Below are 21,425 nucleotides of genomic sequence, written 5' to 3'. Positions count from 1 at the left end.
ATGTCTCTCCTCTCTTGTCCTCCTTCCCAGGTTCTGGTGGGATGCACTCAGGGCATCTGCAGCTTGCTCCTCTTCTGGGCCAGCAGCAGCAGGTAGAGAGGCCAGCCGAGGACCTCTCCAGGACCCCTCCACTGCCATGTTTGCAAGACCCCTCCCCCACGTGCTCCTCCCCTCTGCCTGACTTACTGACCATTGGCACAGTCAGGCCCTCTCAACCTCGGACATGTGTCCAGGCCACCTGATGCTCCCTTTTAGCATCTTTGTGCATGTCCAGACTCAGATGTCAAGGGTAGCAACATGGCTATGCTTCCTTTTACCTCCCTCAAAATGACTGGTGAAGTGCCGGACATAGCAGGGAGAAATCAAAGCTTGTTGAAATTGAGTAGAATCAGGAACAAAATAGTTGAGTGGGGAAAGGTGGTTAGAAGACCTGGGCCAAGCCAACTTGCTCCATGGCCTCAGGGAAATGCTTTCTCTCTCTGGACCATGGTTTTTCCATCTGTACTTTGAGAAGTGTGGGCAGAATGATCTCCAGGGTACCTTCAACAGAGCAGAAGGGGTCTCTCATTGAGCATCTAGTATATTCCAGGTGTGTTCATAGATGTGATCTCATTTCATCTTGACACTGCAAGGTGATCATCAGTTTCCCCATTTTGCAGCATAAAGTTTCTGAAAAAAGAGGGTGGTGGGAGGATCTGGAAGTTTTGGAATCTCTGTCCTCCAGCCTGGCCTCTGGGAGAGGCTGCCCTGCTTGGGAACAGAGGGCATAGCAGCTGAGCCTGAAGGAGCTCCTGCCAGTCTTGGGCAAGAACCCCTTCTCTGCTTTATACTGTTGTCCTGGTGAGAGCCCTTGCTCACCTCTCTAAGCCTCAGTTTTCTCGTTTGCTAATAAATACCATAAAAATACCCATCCCATTGTGTTAATGTGAGAATTCGGTGAGCTAATACAAGTAAAGTACTTAGCATGGGTGCCTGGCACAGAGTCAAACTCAGTAAATACCAGATGTTATGATTATTTAGCTTTAATCTTTATCATCCTTTTCCTCCTCCTCATCATCATCAGTCTAGCATGGGGTGTCAAAGCTACAGCTTCTTCTGTTTTCCCTGAGTCCTGTGGCTTGCAGCAAGCCTGTACCAAAGAACCAGACACCTCCCTCACACAGATGCCAGCTGCCCAGGGGTTGTGCGCCCTGCATCTGGCTTAGGTGGTTCCACTTACGTGCGATTCTGAGCTTTGCAACAGGCAGCCCCACACTTGGTCATTTCCAACTGGATCCAGGATCAAGGCTGAACAAAGGCCACCCATAGACTGATGGAAAGCCTATGAGGTAGCTTGGGGTGAGGGCTCAGCCCCAACCTGGGAATGCTAACGGACTCACATTGAATACATCCTGCATGCCGGGCACGGTGCCAAGCACTCCACTACATAACCTCATGGATCTTCACAGCCATCCTTTGAGGTCGGTGCTGTCATTATCATGCCCATTTCATAGATGCAGAAAACAGACTCAGGACGGTGAAGAAACTTGCCTGCCATCAAGATTTGAACCAGAGCTGTCTGACTCTAGAGCGGGCACTGGGAATACCACTCTATCCTCTCCTTTGGGGTGATGATTAACTGAAGAGTACAAATCCTCCTGATTGAACCATCCAGCTCTGAGTGCCCCTGCCTACAACAAATGTGAGAGAGAGAGAGAGAGAGAGAGAGAGAGAGAAGAGACAGATAGACACTGAGGGAATGGAAAGAAGAAGACATGGCCAAGAAACATGAAGACAAGGCTGGGAGCTGAAGCCAGGAGATGATAGAATCCTTGAAAGCAGGAATCCAGAACGGTGTGCCAGGCATCAACTCCAGAGCAAAGCTCTGCTCTCCGTGAGGGCTGGTCCAGCAGTAAGTGGGATGAGTTCCCATACCCTGAGGAACCCCAGTCATGTCTGCATCCCTTGCAACCCTAGTGAGCCAACTCGACATTGCTGCTGCCAACACCACCATCACACTCCACCATTCAACATCATCCCAGCCACTGTTATCTCTATTCCTACCCTTGTTACATCATTTTCATAGATGTCTTTTCCATGTCACTCACACCATGCCTGCCCTTACCACCCCACCACCTACATCAACACCACCATCATTCATTCTTTCACTTGTTCATTCATTCTTTCAGCAAGTATTTGTGAAGCCCCTATTGTGTGCCAGGTGCTCTTGTAGCCACAGGTATTCAGTGGTAAACAAAACCTTGTGTCAGCTCTCAGGGATCTCCATTCATCAGCATCACTACTCCCTCTGTGATTTGGACTGCCACCCCCAGCGTTGTTTCCAGCACCAGCACCATCACTGAAATATCATCACCTCTTATGCTTTGAGCACCTACCACGTGTAACATCTCGGCCGGGGGCTGGGCATGTGAAAATGTGCCCTGCCTTTGCCGTACATGCTGTGCTTCCTACCTTATCATCTGCATAAAGGGAAACCCCTCCTTACAGAGACACACTTCCAGTTTTCCCCCAGATGGTACCCTTAAAGCCTGCTCATGGATGTAAGGCTGTCTGACCTACTTGGAAATCCTTTAGTGCAAAAAGGAGCGGATGCTTCATCTTAGAGGCAGCCGCATTTCTCCAGAGCAGGAAAGAAGCTAAGACAAAGACAGTGGCTCTCCTAAAAGGAAATTGCCCATGAGATGCCAGAGAAGGGTTGAGGAGGACCCTGGGGCTTGCAACAGGCTCTGGCAGCCTCTGCCCACAGCAGCACCTCGGCAACACCTTCTTAAGAAATAACTGACAGGGCAATAAGGACGGGTGGGGCAGGGGCAGATGAGGCTTCCTTCTCTGGCTGCAAATGAGCCCATCCATTCACCCAAGTGGGTACCCCGGCCAGCACCCCGAGTCCTCCTAACCCGGCACTCTGTGTTACAGAGAGCTCCATCGGCCCCCAGGGCTTGGATTTATTTAACTGGTGAGTGAGCCGCATGGCTCAAGTGCCTGTTAAGCAACGTTTATTACAATCAATAAATCATGGTCCCATATCTGATCCAGAGACGGAAATAGCTTGCGAGCCCAGGCTGCAGGGAGAATGAGGTGACCGCAGCCCCAGAGATAAGATGGAAGTGCTCGAGGTTGGGCTCTCTCGTATTGGCTGTGAGGGGCTGGCACGCCCCAGAGCCCTGGCCTCGTCTCTCCTGACAGTGCCTCCTCCGCCTTCTTCCTGGAGGAACCTCGGGAGAGATAGAGCGGATGGTCTGTCTTCCCTCCATGTGAGAGGAGGCTGGCCTGGGAGCAGAGGTGTAGCTTGGAGGGCCAGGTGGGCGCCTCACAAAAGCACGCCTTGAACGAGCAGCTGGTCGGGTCTCATTTGATGACTTATTCTCTCGTTGTGGGTGGAAGTTTGGCTCCATTCCCTGCAAGTCTGGAAGGGAGGCAGGGTGGTAGATGAGGAGATGACTTGAAATGCCATAATTGGAAAATCTATAGCTTTGAACGAGAGAAGAGGAGCACCATGGAGAGGCAGCATCACATAGTTTCAGGCACGGTTTCGTTAGCACAGAGAGCTGAGGCTCAAGTCCCAGCTTTGCCACTTCCTTGCATTAGTTACCTAACCTCTTCGCGAATCCATTTCCTCCTGTGTAAAGCGGGGGGAAATGATAGCCTCTGCCTCACAGGCTCGTTGGGCGAACACAATGAGTCAATGTGTGTGGGAGTACTCAGCACGGGGGCTGCAGTACCATCAGTGCTCAGCAAATGGTACCTGTTATGGGAGACTGAGTAATGGGCCCAAAGACGTCCTTGTCCTAAGCCATAGAACCTGTGAATGTTCCTTATGTGGTAAAAGGGACGCTGCAGATACGATTAAGCAAAGGATCTTGAGATGGGCAGATTATCCTGGACGATCTGTGTGGGCCTAATGTAATCACAAGGGTCCCTATAAATGGGAGACGGGAAGTCAGAGTGAGAAGAGGGCCATGTGACGATGGGAGCTGCAGGAAGCAGAGTCAGAGAAGAAGGTGCTACGCTGCTGGTGTGGAAGACAGAGGAAGGGGCCACAAGCCAAGGAATGCAGGTGGCCTCTGGGAGCTAGACAAGGCAAGAAAACAGATCCTACCCGAGTCGCCAGAAGGAAGCAGCCCTGCTGGCACCTTGATTTTAGCCCCATGAGACCCATTTCTGAGTCTTCCAGACCTCCAGAACTGTAAGAGAATAAATTTGTTTTGTTTTAAGAGAATAAATTTGAGTTTGTGGTAATTTGTTAAAGCGGCAACAGGAAAACTAAGATATCTGTGATGACAATGAAGTTGATGATGCTGATGCCAACTGCTGAGATGCCTCCTAGGGTCCCTTGGGTGGTGCAGGCAACCACCATCAATCTTCTTGGGAGGTGAAACCTGGCTCAGGAAGGTTCTACTTGTGCCTGCTTGGCATTATTAGAACAGGCCAGGAGGGGAGCTGGAGCCCCACACGGATTTCTGATGCCCACACAGGTGGCAGCCAAACCCTTGGTGGTCCCAGGCTTATGGGCTGACATGTGGACCATCTGAACCGTTCAGCAGGACCAATTCATAGGACTTTGGTCTGTCAAATGGCATCTCTATACCGGCCAGGATGGCTGCTTTTTGGAGCTTGGAGAGGGAAGGGATGGGAACAGCAAGTTTTGGAGGAACCCAAAGGTTGTGTAGGCAACAAAGAGTAAGGACTCGGCAACCCATTGCTGGTACAGAGAACTAGACAGTGACTTGATTACAGGGTCAAGGCAGGAAGCCCCTTACTTGGTAAAAGGTCAGAGCAAACTTCCTTTGATGCAGAGACACCTGACACTGGTCCAGGGCTAAGGTTAGGGTCAGTCCTAGGCCTCAGGGTCAGGGGCAAACTACCAGGATGCCTATGAGCTCAGCCACTCAGAAAGAAGGATTGCGGGGCTGTTAGAATGAGGAGTTTTCCTTAGAATCATGTTCTCATTTAGCCTGATGCACGGGCCCAGCCTTAGGATCTACTCTGATGAGGCTCCTCCGAGATCAGACAGATGAGCCATCCTCAGCAGGACTCGAGCTGGTGGAGGCATTAGGCGGCAGTTTCCTTTTCCTTAAGCAGAGCTGCCAGCTCTCCTGGGGGCTCCTTGCCTGGCCTGTGAAGGACTGTGGGGGCAGGGGGTGGTGGGTGATGACAGAGGAGGCCAAGAGGGTTTGGTGGTAGGACCGGCTCAGGGGGAGATGTTGGGGAAGAGAGGGGAGAGGTGTCACCAGCATGTGTAGGTCCAGGGAGGGTCTCCATGGTGGATCAGCCATGGCAGCATCACCCAGGGAATGTCCACAAAACAGACTTCAGGGACCCACTTCTAGAGATTTCAGCTCAGGGGTCTGGCAGAGGCACTTGTATTTTTAGGGCCACCCTGTCCACAGCTACACCCAGAAACTGCCCACAGCCCCTCCCTCATGCTCCAGACCAGTTCCTGCTCTGAGCCAGCCTCTCGTGGCTTCAGATCTCAGCTGCATTTCTCAGTCATGACCCTGGCCTTCTACACTCGGCATTAGGACTGGCTCTTCCCCCACATGCCTCTGGCTTTTTCCCCGAGGATTTGCCTCCCACCGATCAAACCGGCTTGTTCTACTTCAAATGCTGTGCCCAGCCAGCTCCCCTTCCAGCTTCCCGGTTCAGAACAGCACGCGGGGAGATCCCCAGAGATTTGAATATTTTGTCAGTAGTGACTGTACCCAAGGCACGATCTGGGGGCTGGAGAGGGGGAGAAGCTTGTCTTGTCCCGTTAGTGCTCATCCTGTGTTTGTATCGAGGGCAGTCAAACTCATCTCTAAGCTGGCATCCCCAGAGGCTGGCAGGGAGGGATGGGGTGGGTCCACAAGAGATGCGATTACAGTCTCATCAGGAGAAGATGGAGGAGGAAGAGGAGGAAGAGAAAGGGGAGGGGGAGGAGGAGACAACAGCCTGTTCCTCTCTTTCCCCCACCCTGCTACAGACCGCTCTCAGCACAGAAGCCAGAAACGGGACTACGATGCGTACATATCGAGATCTGTCTCTATTGTAGGGTTCCTTGCTGACGTTTGGGACTGGATAATATTCTGCTGTGGTCGCTGTTTTGTGCGTTATAGGATGTTTGGCAGCATCCCTGGCTTGTACTCATTAGATTCCGGTAGTACCCATCCCCAGTCATGACAATCAAGAATTTCTCCAGATAATGTCAAATGTCCTCTGGGGACAAATTGCCTCCAGTTGAGAACCGGTGCCGAATTACTGAAAACTCTCCAGGGCCTCCTCTGGCGGATTGTATTATTGTTCCTAGCTCTTGATCCATGCCCTTAGCCACATGACCTTATAGTCTCTTCCACTAGGGGCAAGCTATATTTCCCATTCCAGGAATGGCAGGGACCATTAAAGACTTGCTTTAGCCAGTGGAATAAGAGTGTGCCAGTCCCAAGACTAGACCTTTAGAGACATCAGCTGTTTCTGCTCACCTTCTTGTCCATCTGCCATCATCTCAGGATCATGCCCGGAGCTGTCCACTGGCCCAGGAAGAGGACATGTACAGGTGGAGCCAGCCCAGACTCCACCTGCAATTGGTGCCAATTCCAGCCAAGCCCGGGATAGACCAGGCTACTCCAGCCAACCCACAGACGTGTGAGTGAGGACAAGTGATTGCTACTTTAAGCGTTTGGGTGGTTTGTTATGCAGCATTGTGTGCAATAGCTGACTAACACAGCTTCCTTTTGAAACCAGGAGAAACCCTCAACTCCTTACTGTCACCCGTGAGGGCTTAAATGATCTGACCACTGCCTAACGCTCTCAGGGTTGGGGATGGGGTGAGCCTACCAGGCAGAGTGAAGAGCAAGGAAAAAGGCCCTGAGGGAGGACCCAGTTGAGGTGTTCAAGGGACAGACATAGGCCTGGTGTTAGGCAGGGACCAGATTGCGGCTGCAGTCTCTGCTTTCAGACAACCCAGGCTCGTACAAGTATAGCCAGAAATAAAACCCGGGACATTCCAATTCTAGATTCTAGATATGACTTTATCTCCCACATTGTAGATAAAAATTAATATTATTATTATCATTATTGTTATTATTACTACCAAGGTCTTTTTCTGGACCAGGCACCAGGTTAAGTACTAATAGACATTATCTAATTCAATATTCTCAGGCTAATGAGGTTCTAATATTGCACCCATTTTACAGGTGGTAAATCGAGTCATAACTTGCCTAAGCTCACACAAGAAGTGATGACAGAGCCGGGACGAAAACGTAGGCCCATCCCAGCGCAGAGCTCGAGCCCTCAGGCCGCTGGCCCGCCTCCCCCTTGACCAGCTCTGCAAACCCAGACACTTTCCAGAACAAATTTCCTGTCAGGCAGCAGGAGAGGTGTGCTGTTTTTCAAGTGCCTGACACTTTCGGGAGACGAGTGTCACCGTGGTGCCATCAAAGCCTTCAGTTACTTTCAAAGGCCTGCCACACGCTCTCCAGGGCCACAGCGCCAGAGTCCCCTCCTTCTGCAGCGTGCGGGCGAGCTGTTTGTTTATTTGGGGACAGGCCTCTTGGCACATATTATGGGACAGACTCCAGGAGGATTTTTAGACTCTGGAACCGGATCTCATGCCTAAAAGGCAACATCAGTAAGAAAGGGACAGATAGACTAGACAAGATAAGAGGCTGGTTTTGTAGAAGGCTGGCCAGGGAGAAGGGGTCCCCCGGGGGGGTCTTTGGGGCTTAGGGGAGCTTTAAAGAATATAGAAGGCTGGGTCTCACCCCACCCTCTGATTTAGAGCTCAGGGCTGCATTTTTTTAAGCTTTCCTCCAACCCCAGGTGGTTCTGATTTGCACCCCTGTTTCAGAATTTCTTCCCCGGAGACTGTGTTCACTGGAATGTTCTCTGCCAGTACCATCCTCCCTCTTTATTCATCACATTTCATGGCCAGGACTTTGGTATCACCTCCCCTTCCGTGATGCCTTCATAGGTTTATCAGTCAAAGGCAGATGCCTTTTCTGGACTCCTTTCTCCATATCTGAACATTTGACTCTCGTAAGGTGCTCCAAAACCAGCACACCCCAAAGCGAACTCATCTTTGTCCCTAAGTCTTCTCTCCCTGCTTGGGTTTTCTGTCTCAATAAATGGCATCTGTTTCCTTCCAAAAACCAGAAAAGGAAGGCACCACCAATTAAGGGTTAAGGCCCTGGGCTGTATAGTCAGTCCCCTGGGTTTGCAGCTTGGCTCTACCACTCCCTACTGTGTGACCATTAGCAAATGACTTAACCTCTCTGAGCCTCCTTTTCCTAATCTGTAAGATGGGGCCACAATCCACCTGCATCTTTGGGGTGTGGTTAGGAGTCAATGAGTTGATACACGTAGAATGCTTAGAACAGACTCGGTACAATCCACGTTCACTGTTATCATCCCTGACGCCTCTCTCCCTCACTCCTTGCGTCCAATCCATCACTGAGCCCTGTCAATCTTGTCTGCTAAATATCAAATCCATCCTCTTTTCTCTATCTCTGTGGTCCCCCACTGAGTGCAGGTCACGGCCACCTCTACGCAGGACCGCTGCACCTGCCTCCTCATTGGCCTGCTCCTTTCCCTCCCAGCTGCCTCCAATCTGCTCTGCATGCAGCGGCAGCACGGGGCAGACCCTTGTGCCCGATCGATCTGCTCTCCTCCACTCCCATCCTGTCTTCCCCTGACTCCCTCCTACTCATCCTCAAAGCTGAACCGAGATGTTGCTGGTTCAGGGGGAGGCCGGGTCAGGTCTTGGGTCAGGTCCCTGGCTCTGTGCCTCCACAGCCCACCCCATGTGTCCCCTATTACAGCACCTTGCATGCTGTGTTACGATTGTCTCTGGTCCCATCTGCCTTCCAGGCTGGACCACAAACACGTTGTCGCTTGGCACAAAGTAAACAGTCGGGAGACGCTACCGCAGTCTTCGTCACCACGCCATCGCTATCACCACCATCTCTCTCTGGCCAACTCCTGCTGTTGCCTCATGTTGTTATTGATAACTGACACAGCAGCTGCTGAGGGCAAGGGCAGTTAAGTTCTAGGGAAAGATGGTCAAGTCTTTTCAGAATGGGAGTTCCCACTAGGAGTGAGCCAACCTTGACTTTCACCTTCTCTGCCAGCCGCTCCGCTAAACCCAGGCACAAGCTGAGACTTTCAGCTCATCTGCTCTCTGTCTCTCCTCCCCGCCCCCCCCCCCAGGCAAAATCCTCTGCAAGAGTGGGAGGCTGCTCCTGAACAGCCCCAAGCGATGGAGACTGAGTCATCGCACTGCTTCCCAAACCCAGCTCTTGCCTGCATCCCCCGCACCTGGAGCCCGCCTGCCTGGGGTGAGGCCCTCAGCGTTTCCTGGAAAGACCCTCCCAAGCTTCCTAGTGAAAGTTTCCCGTGGGTTCTTGTTGGTTGTCCCTGGCTTTGCCTCTCGGGACTGTGCAATAAGCCCTTCTCTTGCACGGAGAGGAACAAGTGACCGGGAAACTATTTCTGGCCTGAGCGTGTCGTCTCCTGGGTACCACTTCTGCCCAGCCAGCATTCAACTCGCTGCTCATCCACAGTCCAGGAGAAAATGAAGAGAAGGCTTTTGAGAACTCAACGTGTAATTTAACATCCTTCTTCCATTCCTTCTTTGAAAGGGAGTGAGAACAAACAGGCCAATTTTACATAGGGTGAGGTTTTGCACCCGTCTGAACGTGTTCTGGAAAACTCTGGCCGTCCCCAGCATCACAGTGGGAAGGAGGAAACTGCCGCTGCCTGGAAGGCACCAACATAGCTCCGTTTCATTTGCCTTGTTGGCCAATACGCCAGACTTCTCAAACACTAGACAAACTTTCAGCCCAACGTCAGCGCCAAAGCATGCTTGAAAACCAAAGAAAGGTGTCTTTCAAATGTCCCTGAATGCTTCAAAAATTTTTGGACAATCTTTCATTCTCAGGGAATGTGGTAAGAGCTGTCTGCTCCATGAGGGCCCCAGGGAAAGTCATTCCCCTCTCCAGGGCTGGAGCCAATGGCTGTTTCTCTCCAGGGAAGGAGGCGGCCTCCCTCAGCCTCAGACAAGCTATCCAGCAGGACTTCGGAAAAGCGTACAGATCTTCTGCAACTTACAATGAGATTGTGTCCCAATAAACCTGTTCTAAGCTGAAAATATCGTAAGTTGAAAATGCATTTAATACACCTAATCTACCGAACCATAGCTTAGCCTGGCCTCCCTTAAATGTGCTCAGAACACTGACATTAGCCTATACTTGGGCAAAATTATCTAACACAAGGCCTGTTTTATAATAAACTGTTGAATATCTCACGGAATTTATTGAATATTGTACTGAAAGTGAAAAACAGAGTGGCTCCAAGTGTATCAGTTGTTCACCCGTGGGCTCGCGTGGCTGACTGGGACTATGGCTGCTGCCACTGCCCAGCGTCACAAGAGAATATTACACCACCTATTGCTGGCCTAGGAAAGATCAAAATTCAAAGTATAGCTTCTACTGAATGGGTATCGCTTTTGCACCATCATAAAGTCGAAAAGTTAAGCTGAACCGTTGTAAGTCGTGGACCCTCAGTATATGCCGCATGACCCAGCACTTCCATTTCTGAGTGCATATCCAAGAGAACTGTGTGCACATGTTCACAGTAGAGTTATTCACAGTAACCAAAAGGTGGAAGCTACCCAAGTGTCCATCGACAGATGAACGGATAAACAAAATGTGTATCCATCCAATGGAATATTATTCAGCCTTGAAAAGGAGAGGAATTCTGATATATGCTGTAACATGGATGAACCTTTAGGACATTATGCTAAGTGAAACGAGCCAGTCACAGAAAGACAAATACCTTATGATTCCACTTATCTGAGGTCTCTAGAGTAGTCAAATTCATAGAGACAGAAAATAGAATGGTGGTGGCCAGGGGCTGGGGGAGGGGGGATGGGGGGGTGCTGTTTAATGGGTACAGAGTGTCAGTTTTGGGAGTTGAAAAAATTCTAGAGATTGGTTGCAAAACAATGTGAATGCACTTAATACTCCTGAATTGTACACCTAGAAATGGTTAAGATGGTAAGTTCATATTATGTATTTTTTGCCACAATTAAAAATAAAAAAGTATGCATTACACATGTACTAGATTTTTTAATACACAAAAATATAAGGAAGAAAACAAAAGAGTTCCTTAATTCCCACAGCCTGGGTACCAGTTTTTGAACATTTATAAAAATAAAATATGCACAAGTGGTTAGAATACTCACACATTATCGAAAAGTATACTTTATATCCAGTTTTAAAATTTTACACAAAAATGATCTTTCCTCTGTCATTCTAGGTCTTGCTGTTTTTACTTAATAATATACCCTGGACATCTTTCTAAGTCAGCACATCCAGCTCCACCATTCTTTCCAGCAGAGCCACAGTCCCAGTGAGAGTGTCCATTTTTCGAGCCCTCTTCTAGGTCAGTGATTAACATGTGGTAACTCATTTCATCCTCCCAAACCTTCTGAAGTACGTCCTGTTATCACCCCATTTTATACAGAAATGGGCCCAAAGAGGTTGAGCCACTTGCCCAGGTTACAGAGCTGGTAGTGGTAGAGGAAGGATTGAGACCCAGAGAGGTGGCCTCCGGAGCTGGGCTTCGTCACCTCTCCACCCTGCACCAGGTGGCATTTGCTTGGACAAATGAACTAGGTTCTACTAGCCAGTTTCCCATCGGTGGCCGTTCTGGTTGTTTTTACTTTTTTGCTGTTACAAATAATGCTGTGTAAATATTTCTCTCTCTGAGTGTGCCTCTTGAATACAAATACAAGAATGAGTCTATGGGGTAAATTCTTAGCCAGGGAATGGATGAGTTCAAGAGTTTGTGCATTTCAAAGTTTGACATTATTGTCAGATAGCCCTCCGAAGAAATAGCATCGATTTACACTCTCACCACTAATGAATGAGAGGACCAGCAAGAGTCTCTTTTGAAGCGCGCACCCAAGAATCTTCTGGAAATACCTAGGATTCCTCCTTTTAAAAGCTGACTTCTCACACTTTGGCAATATGCTGGCCTCCTTGGAGCAGCTCCTTAGGGAGATCGGGGGCCTGGACCTGGAACTTGCGTGGGGTGCCAGCCCAAAACCAGGGTGGTGGAGAAACAGTATGGACCACAAGGATGTAATGACTTGTGGACATTGGATGCTGACGTGCAGCCTCTGTGCCAAGCGGGAGACATGCTGTTGTCTGGCTCTTCCAGGTGAAGACAGCAGCCTACCTAGGATAGCCGCACCCTGAGAGCATCACGGTGCGACCCCGAAGGCTGCAATCAGGCTGGATGAGAGGAGACCGGATTGAGTCCCAGCTCTCCCATGAACTTACGGTGGGGCCTTGGTCAAGTGGCCCCCTGGGCCTCAGTCTACCCATCTATAAAATGAGAAGGTGGTACCCGGTGCTCTGTAACCCCTTCTAGGCCCCACCATCCTGTGATTCTGTGGTTCCCAACGTAGGCAAGGATTATCTGTGGACCACTTTTAGCTTCAGGTATTTCTGTGAAGCATAGAAATACATGGGCCCTGAAGCCAAACTGCCTGGGTACAAAGCCCAGCTCAGGGTCATATTAGCTGTGTGTCCTCAAGCAAATGACCTAACCTCTCTGACCCTTAGGTTCTTCATCTGAAGGTGGGAATAAAATAGTTATATGTTAGAGTTATTGTGAGAAAAGAGACGATGCATGTAGAGTGCCTAGCACTTAGTAGGCACTCAACAAACATTAGCTTTGACTGTCGCTACCACCATTCTGGTCATCTTCATTCCACTGGCACCTGGAGCAAGGAGGATGCTGCAAAGGCCTCCTTCTTGGACTCCAGCTGCCTGGCTGATCTTTAAACAAGGCACCCCCTTGGGTCCCTCATGCTGTGAAATCCGTCCACAAACAAGGCTTCCATATTGCACGCCCCGAGTGTCTCGGAGAGGCGGGCAGACGGGTATAGTTGCCACTAATGTTAGTAAAGGGTTTGGGGATCCACCAGGGAGAGGATGCCCCAAGATGCAAAGAGGCAGGCCCACCATGTTACTATGACTAATATCTGAGATGCCTTGGGAAGCAGCTGCTGGGGGAGAGGTGGAGGGGGCAGTGCGAGGGGCTCCTTGCTCTGCTCTCGTGAGAAAGCAGGGAGACGTACGGACCCAGGGTCAAAGGCTGGGTCTGACACCTAGTAGCTGGGTGTCCTTGGGCAAATGGCTGTGCTCTCTGAGCCTCAGTTTCCTCATCTCTAAATGGGGATAATAGTGGCATTGCCAGCTGCAGTAGAGAGGATTGTATGAAAGTGCCTGGCGTATTGCAGGCGCTCAGTGACGGCTAGGGCTCCCTTCTCTCCTTCTCAAAGTTCAGGCAGCCCTGTGAACGTAGGCTGGGCTTGGGCACCATCAGGAGGCGATGGGAACAGCAGACACAGCCCCTCATCTTGGGGAGCTCCCAGTCTGAGGGGCATGCTGACCCTGCCCTCGATGAGCTTAAAGCTTTGGCTATCAAGGTGACGTTCTTCTGTCCTTCCCCGAGAGGCATGTGGGGCTCTGCTCCTCGGAGTGTGGTCCATGGACCAGCAGCATCAGCATCCCCTGGGACCTTGTTAGAGATGCAGAATCCAGCTCACCCCAGGCCCCCTGGGTCGGCATAGGCATTTTAACAAGATCCCAGGAGATTCACGTGCACAGCTAAGTTTGGGAAGCAGTGGCGTAGGGCCCCGATCCTTGTTCTCACTCTCCTGGCTCAGCATTGCCATGGGCGGCTCCCCAATCCTGGGCCAAGAAGGCAGTGAGGAAGGAAAGGGTGTAGTCACTTCAGACCCGCAGAGGAGGCAGGAGATGCTCCCAGAGGGGCCACCATTCGGGGAAGGCAGCTTGCCCACTATCCCCACCACTGCCCGCCCGTCCAGGGGACCTGCAGGGACAGGAGACAGTGCCACCACCCAGCAAGCAATCCTCAGAGGTCAGGCTGGTGGGACAGAGCCTCTGCCTCCCCAGCATGTCCCCCATAAGCTTCCTCCCCCGTCCCCTGTGTCTGAGGTGGCAAGCTGGGGAGACTGAGGCAGCTGGGGCTGCCTGGCTGGTAATGAAGCGGATCCAGCAAAAGGCCGGTGCAGAAGGCGTATTAAGGATGCTTGATCCTGCTTTAATAAACTGCCAGCCCACACGCGCAAACGTGGCTCCGAAGTTGTGGAACAAGAGGGCCATTTCTTATTATTTTTAATAAAGAGTTTTTCATAGCCGACTTTGTCAGTGCTATTAACAGGCCGCGTGTTTAATAAGACTACACGGTAACAAGGGGGCTGTCTCGTTACTCACGTGCGGAAGAAGCAGGAGCAGCTGCGGGCACATCCATGCTCACACACCGGCGTGCACCAGGCAGGTGGAGTCGCACAAATGCCTGCACGCAGGCTCTCCCAGACACGCAAGCCCAGCCTCCCCCAAGTCACCAAGGGACGCCCGTGCACGTGTGAGCACACACTTAGGCGCGTGCATGCTCTCACACACGTTCAAATACGGGAACCTGGAAAGGGCACATGTGGGCTTGGCGGCATGAGTTGTACAAACATGTGCACATGTGTTAAGAAAGCATGCATGCGTGCACATACATATGATTTCCCAATCTATGACGTAGATGGGGAAAAGGCACATTAGAGAAATGTTTCCCACAGACTCATGGGAACACTCTCCCAGGGGCTGAGCAGAGCAGTAGCATTGGGGATGGGGTGCCGGGAGCCCCTCCTCCCTCCCCTGTGTGTGTCAAGTGAGTGGAGCCACCTTGAGAGGGACGTGGTCAGAAAGGAGAGCAAGAGGGGAGGGGAGGGGAGGGGAGCTAACCAGCCCCCAAAGTCTGGGGTGGCTTGGCTGGAGGGGTGTTTCGGGAATGGGAGGGGAAGACGGAGAGGGAGGGGGAGGGGTGTGGGGACCACTTGTGGAAAGTCAGAATGGGGTCAGGACGGGGATGGAGGTGGCAGTCCTGCCTCCCTCTTTCAGAGATGCATCTTCCATTCCCCAGGGTCTATTTCTGGATTCATCTTGTTCTGAGACACACACACAACACACACACATGGAAAATGAAAGCAGTGGCAAACATTTGTGGGGTACCCAGGATGTCCCAGGCCCTCTTCTGGGTCCGTTGTAGATATTGGCTCCTTCAAGCCTCTCCGTAGCCCTCCGGGGCTCCATGACTATCTAGCTCCACAGTCAAGGAAAATGATACTGGGAGAAGGCGAGGGAGTCACTGGAGATGAGGGGTGGGGCCTCTGGCACCAGAGTCCGGAGCCTCAGCCCGGTTCCTGCAATGTCCCTTCCAAAGGCAGAGAGGAGGGAGCAGAGGAAGTGAAAGTCAGGGCCAAGGATTCAGAATGGAAAGGAAAGGAGATGAGGAAGAGGGCAAAGTGGCTGCATGGTATGAGGAGTGATGCTGAGCCAGAGGGACGGGACTATGTGAGGGTAATCTACACCCCTATGATAGCGCTTGGTCTTTTCGCCAACCCTGCGAGGGGGGAGGGACCGGTGGCCTCATTTTCCAGGTCAGGCCTAGGAAGTTGTGCAGCGCGCCCCAAGTGAGGTTGCAGAGCAGGCGACCCACCCAGGTCTTCTGGCTCCAGGGGACGCGCATTCGGGGACCCCACTCACAATGTGACCACACACCTTCTGGTCATTGGCCGCTCTCCTCTTGCTCCTTTGTCTGCAGAGCCGAGAACCATGGGTCAGCATCTTCCTTACAATGTCTCCGTGCTTGGCGACTGGTAACGAGACACCTGTCAGCCTTCTCATCCCCAGGCCTCTGTGCAGAACAGATGAGAGAAGCTCTCTGCAGAGTCGCGCTGAGCAGGAAGAAAGAGGAGGAGAAAGGCAGGAGCGAGGGGGGCCGGAGGAGGATGAATAAAACCATCGACGTTTGCAAAAGAACAGACGCAGCGTTTTTTGCCTTCTGATCTATAAGCCTCTGGAAATTGGGGGTCCGCAGGGTTCTCTCTGTGCGGGCCATTTTAATCCTGACCTCTCTGCTCCACACTGCTTTCTGGAGCCGTCATTGAACCAGCTCCCCAAAGGAGACATTGATAGGCCCGGGAAAGACAAAACGGTGAATCCGCGGCCTTCTCTGGGCCTGGGAGGAGGCGGCGGGCGGATGCCGAGCGGCGATCGACATTTTAACAGCTGCCATCAGCGTGGCACCGGGCAGCCCAAGCCCGGACAAAGGCCCTGGATCCCTCGCCCCTCCTCACCCTGGCCTCCTCCGGGCTCGCTGCTTTCCTGGGCCCTCTTCAGAGCTGGCCTCACACCCGCTGGTCCCTGTGAAAGGTCAGAGGCTCCTGCCCGCCAGGCTGAACTTGGCCCTTGAACTTTAAAGCGGACAGCGAGAGGCTGTTGGGGGCTGTGAGTGGAGGTGATGGAGGGCAGAGAAGTGATTCCAGTGGGGACTGTGCTGCTCCGGGGCAGTGGGAGGGCTACAGAGGTGGTCTGTGGCAGCATCACACTGTGCCTGTCAACTCTGGCGTCAGCCCCTCCTGCTTCCACGCTGACCTAGTTTCCCGGCTCTTCGTCTCCCGACTCCACTTCCCAGATCCAGCCGCAGCCCCCTCCGTGCACTGAAACCAGTGATGAGAATGGACATCTCTCGGGCTCAGCCCCAGGACCCCCATTATTGCCCACTCTTCTGGTCAGCGTCCCTAACCAAGCTCTGCTAGCCCGGCCTGTCTCAGACAAAGGAGATAGAACAATGGTCAGAGACGTGCTTTGTAGACTTGCAAACGGGGCTGCACAACATGGGCTCTTTTCATTTCTGCTAGGAGGGGAGCGTTTGCATACACATGGCCACCACTGCGGAGACGATAACTACTCGATTGAGCACACAGCCCGTGCCAGGTATGGGGTTCAACAGTTTGCACAAAAATGTTCTTTAGTCTGCACAGTGGGGGAACTGAGTCTCAGAGAGAGTTAAGTGACAAGCCTTCCATCTCACGCAGTTAGCAGCTGAGTTTGATGGGAGCCCCGGCTACCCGACTCCCAGCTGCATGCTTCTTTGCCTTTCTTGGTCATCGAGGGCACGGGGAGCATCACACTCCTCCTCACACCCCCCTCTCCTGTCCTCCTCCCCCGTAGATACCCTCTCCACTGGTCGTCTGTCCTCAATCTTGCACCAGTGCAGTGACCTCCAAGTGTCCCTGGACTAAGTGTCACTTGCTATGGTACCACTTTTCCCAGAAGCTCTGGAAGGTCTCTCTGCAGGGCCCTGGAGGATGGAGAACAATGAGGATGACTTTGTCTCTGCAGGACCCACATAGGACGACCTCGGGGTCTGTATCCACAGACCCTGCCAAGAGCACTGAGTGTGGCTTTATGAGCTCGGTTGGCTGCACAGTGAGATATGAGCCCAGGGGACTTCTGGGGTTTGGGGGTGAGAAGAGGACAGGGTCTTGTCCTGAGTATCGGAGGCCAGCAGGAGGAGGGGTCCATCACATAGGCACCATAAAGTGGGTGAGCCCCTACAAGACCAGGTGCCTGATTTCTTGCTCTGCGGCCAGCCCACGGCTTGGAAGGCGGGTTCCCCCCTCCCCCGACCGGCCACCAGCCACACATGGATTCAACCTTCTTCCTCCATTTCTGGAGGTTGAGGGACAACAATGGCAGGTGACACCAGAGCCCATACTTGGGTATCAGCCAGACGGGAGCCCAACCCCTATCCTATCATACATCATTGGGATGATTTTGCAGTTTCCTCATACCGGGCCCACTTGGGGCCTGAGTTTTCCCTTCTGTAAAATGGGGGTAATGAGACTCGCTCCACAGATATTGCAAAGATTAAACATCCCTGGTACAGCACAGACACTAAGTAAGTGACATCCACTGATATGGGTAGAGAATCAGGTTGAAGCTTAGGCCCCGACACTGCCTCCTAGAATTCCCCATTACAGCTTCGGAAAATAGGACTAGGAGCAAGACTGGACATTTGGGGCTGTCACTGTCGTGGGCTGCCCCAAGGTCCCAGTGGACTGGGCTGTCTCGGGGGTTGTGAGCCGTGGGCTGCAGCGGGCAGAGGCGGGCTGGCCCCTGGGTGCGGATACCCAGAGGGCTGCTTCGCGGGCGGGGGATGGATCCACAGCCTTGAAATCCCGTTCTGTCTTCACAACTCTGTCCTGTCTGACTCACCTCGGTTCTTCCCTGACTCTTAGACAGCTGGAAAAGCAGCCTCTGAATGTCGATGTCTGTTCAAATGACTTGGATTGGATCAAATGAGGACCGGGACCACCCAGCTTAGGCTCCGTGATGCCATTGTGTCCACAGCAGGCGTCTGGCAAAGACAGTGACTAGTGATGATGAGAACAGATTGACAGAACAGACCAGAATGAGCTGTGAGGAACTGACAGTGATAGGAGACGAGTCTTCCAGGTCAGAGCAAGAGTGATGTATTGAACCCCTGTCACGCTCCCAGTGCTGGGCTGAGGGCTAGGGGCCTCAACATGAGTACAACAGAGTCCTTGCCGTGGGCCATTGGCAGTTCAAGGCAGTGAGGCTAAGTCAGAGGTAGAAAAGGACCACCACGAAAGCCAGAGGGACCAGCCTGGAGGAGGTGACCCCTGAGATAGACCCAAGCAAGTTAGAAGTAAGTTAGAAAGAGTGATGGCAGGAAAGATAAGTGAGGTTTTTTACAGAGGGAAGAAAAAGAAAAAGAAAGAAAATCAGAAGCCTGGTCTACCGGTCTATTTACATTGTTCACCATAACACACCAGCACTTAGCACGAGGTCTGGCAATGGTAGGCTCTCAATAGACATTTGTCAAGTGAATAATAAAGCTAATGCTGCACGCCGCTTATTAATTTAACCTATACAGCAGCCCTATGAGGCAGACGTTATTACTGCCCTCATTTCACAGATAAGAAACAGAGGCACAGAGAGACTCAGTAACCTGCTCAAGGTCAAGTGGCTTGAACAAGCTTGTAAGTGGCAGAGCTGGGATTCAAACCGAAGGATCCTGGCTGAAAGCCATACTCTGAATCACTCTGCTAGAGTGTGGCCCTACTACGCTCCCCTGCAGCTGAGCAGCATACTGTGTGCTGGAGCCACAAACAGGGATGTGTTAATCTGCTCAGGCTGCCAGGGCAAAGTGCCACAGACCAAGGGCTCAAACAACAGAAATTTATTTTCCCATCATTTCGGAGGCTTGGAAGTCTGAGGTCAAGGTGTAGGTGGGGTTGGTTTATTCTGAGGCCTCTCTTTGGCTTGAAGGTGGCCATCTTTTCCCCGTGTCTTCACATGGTCTTCCCTCTGTGTGTTTCTGGGTCCAAATTTCCTCTTCCTACAAGGACATCAGTTGTGTTGGACTAGAGCCCACCCTAGTGACCTCATTTTAGCCTGGTTCCTCTTTAAAGAGCCTGTGTCCAATATAGTCACATTCTGAGCACCAGGCGGCTAAGATTTCAATACATGAAGGTGGGGGGGTGGGGCACAATTCAGCCCGTAGTAAAGGGTTCAGGGAACAGGTGGACGATGAAGCTGGAAGGATGAGCAGGGCTCAAATTCTGCTGGGTCTTTGTGTGGAAGAGAAACATCTGGAGGCACAGGCAGGGCCTGAACAGGATGAGTGGACTGTGACAGGCGCTCTCACACTCTTCATACACGGATTACTTCAGTGCAGCTCCTGGGGGGGCCACTTTGCAGCTGAAAAACCAAAGTTGGTGATAACAGCAGAGCATCCACATCTATGTGGTTCTACAGATTTGCTTTGGCCAGGGGTGTGTGGATGACTCATTTTCAACTGTTAAACATTCATGTTGTAAAATCTAGTAGGATTAACTGAACACTGTAAAATTAACCAAACCACTCCCAGCAAACTAAATTGATAAACGGTGAAGTTAAACGAGAAGGCATCGCTAATTGCAAAGCAAAGAGAGAAGCAATTGAAAACCACAGCTTCCTCAAGACCCCCCCTGCTGACTCGCTGATGACAGGGCATCCTTCCCCCCGAAACGGGAGAACCTACGCTCTCTTCAGGAGCACGTGCCTGGTGGGAGCTGTGCGATGCTGTCAAGTGTGTGAGGCAGCCGGAGCTCTTAAAAGAAAGACGAATCTCAGCCCGAGGCGATGGTCACTGTTAATAACTCACTGAGTAGGTTAGTAATAAATAGGTCTTAGTCTGATGTCAAAACAAAAGCTCATGGAAACCAGAGCCGTTTGCCTGGAAGAATGGAAGAAAAGCCTTACATTATGAATTTGTTCAGTGACCCCTATGGCTCCCCCCCGAGCTACAAACAGTACTTTTTGAAAATCCCTGTGGTAGAGAAATATCTCAGATCCGCCACCCCTGGCTTGCATCCCAGGACTGTCCAATATAACACAGGTCTTGAAACAAATAGAACACGCAACACACATCCTCAGTGAGAGAGATGAGCATTTTCTAAATCCACATTTAAAATCTCAAAGAAACTGAATGGCAACCTTCGACAATTCACATGCCAGCAGAAAGCATCCTGGGCAGAAGACAGAGGACCCAAGTTCCATTTGTCTGTCCAGACCCAGCTCAGCCTCAAGTCAGCTATCCCGGAGATTGTCTTACCTATAGATGTGCTCACTGATACAATGCAAGACTAAGGATCTTTGAGGTCTCTGCTCCTATGGGGTGTCTCCTGCTACGTGTGTTGTTCCTTTTCCTGTTCGCTTCCTGTATTAGTTATCTACTGCTGTGTAACAAATTACCCCAAGACTTAGAGGCTTAAAACAGTGCACTTTTATGATTTCACAGTTTCTGTGGGTCAGGAATCCAGGTGCAGCCTAGCTGGGTCCTCTGGCTGAGGGTGTCAGCTGCAGTGACATCTTACAGCTTATCTGAGATGGATCTATTTCTAAGCTCATGACGTGGTCACTGGCAGGATTCAGTGTCCTTATTTAGACAGAGGGCCTCAGTTTCTCATGAACTGTTGTCCGGGGGCCTCCCTCTGTTGCTTGCCACATGGGCCTCTCCATAGGGCAGCTTACAATATGGCAGCTGGCCTCATCAGAGCGAGCAAAGGAGGGGACAGAGAAAATGCCAGCAAGACAGAAGCCACAGTCTTTTGTAACCTAATCTCAGAAGTGACATGCCATCACTTCTGTCCTGTTCTACTCATGAGAAGTGAGTCACTAGGTCCAGCCCACACTCCAGAAGAGGGGATTGTACGGGGCTGTGAAGGCAGGGGATGGGAATCATTGGGAACCATTTTAGAAGCAGCCTAACACACTTCCCTTCTCCACCATTCTGTTGCTCTCACTGGGTCATCTGAGACGACAGCTCTCCCTCTCGGACTCTTACAAGACATTCCATTAAAAAGAGTTTGAGGAGTGGGAAGTGGTGAGTGGGAGGAACGGGAGGTAGGTCAGCCAAGCAAACTCCTGTAGGGCAGGTGTCCTGGGAGGATGGAGAGCAGGGAGGTGACCGCAGATGCAGCTGCATCAACCTTAGCGGGAGTCGCTTCCGCC

Source organism: Equus asinus, chromosome 5, assembly GCF_041296235.1.
Source record: "Equus asinus isolate D_3611 breed Donkey chromosome 5, EquAss-T2T_v2, whole genome shotgun sequence".
Classification (NCBI taxonomy): Eukaryota; Metazoa; Chordata; class Mammalia; order Perissodactyla; family Equidae; genus Equus; species Equus asinus.
Note: the sequence above shows the minus strand (reverse complement) of the source record.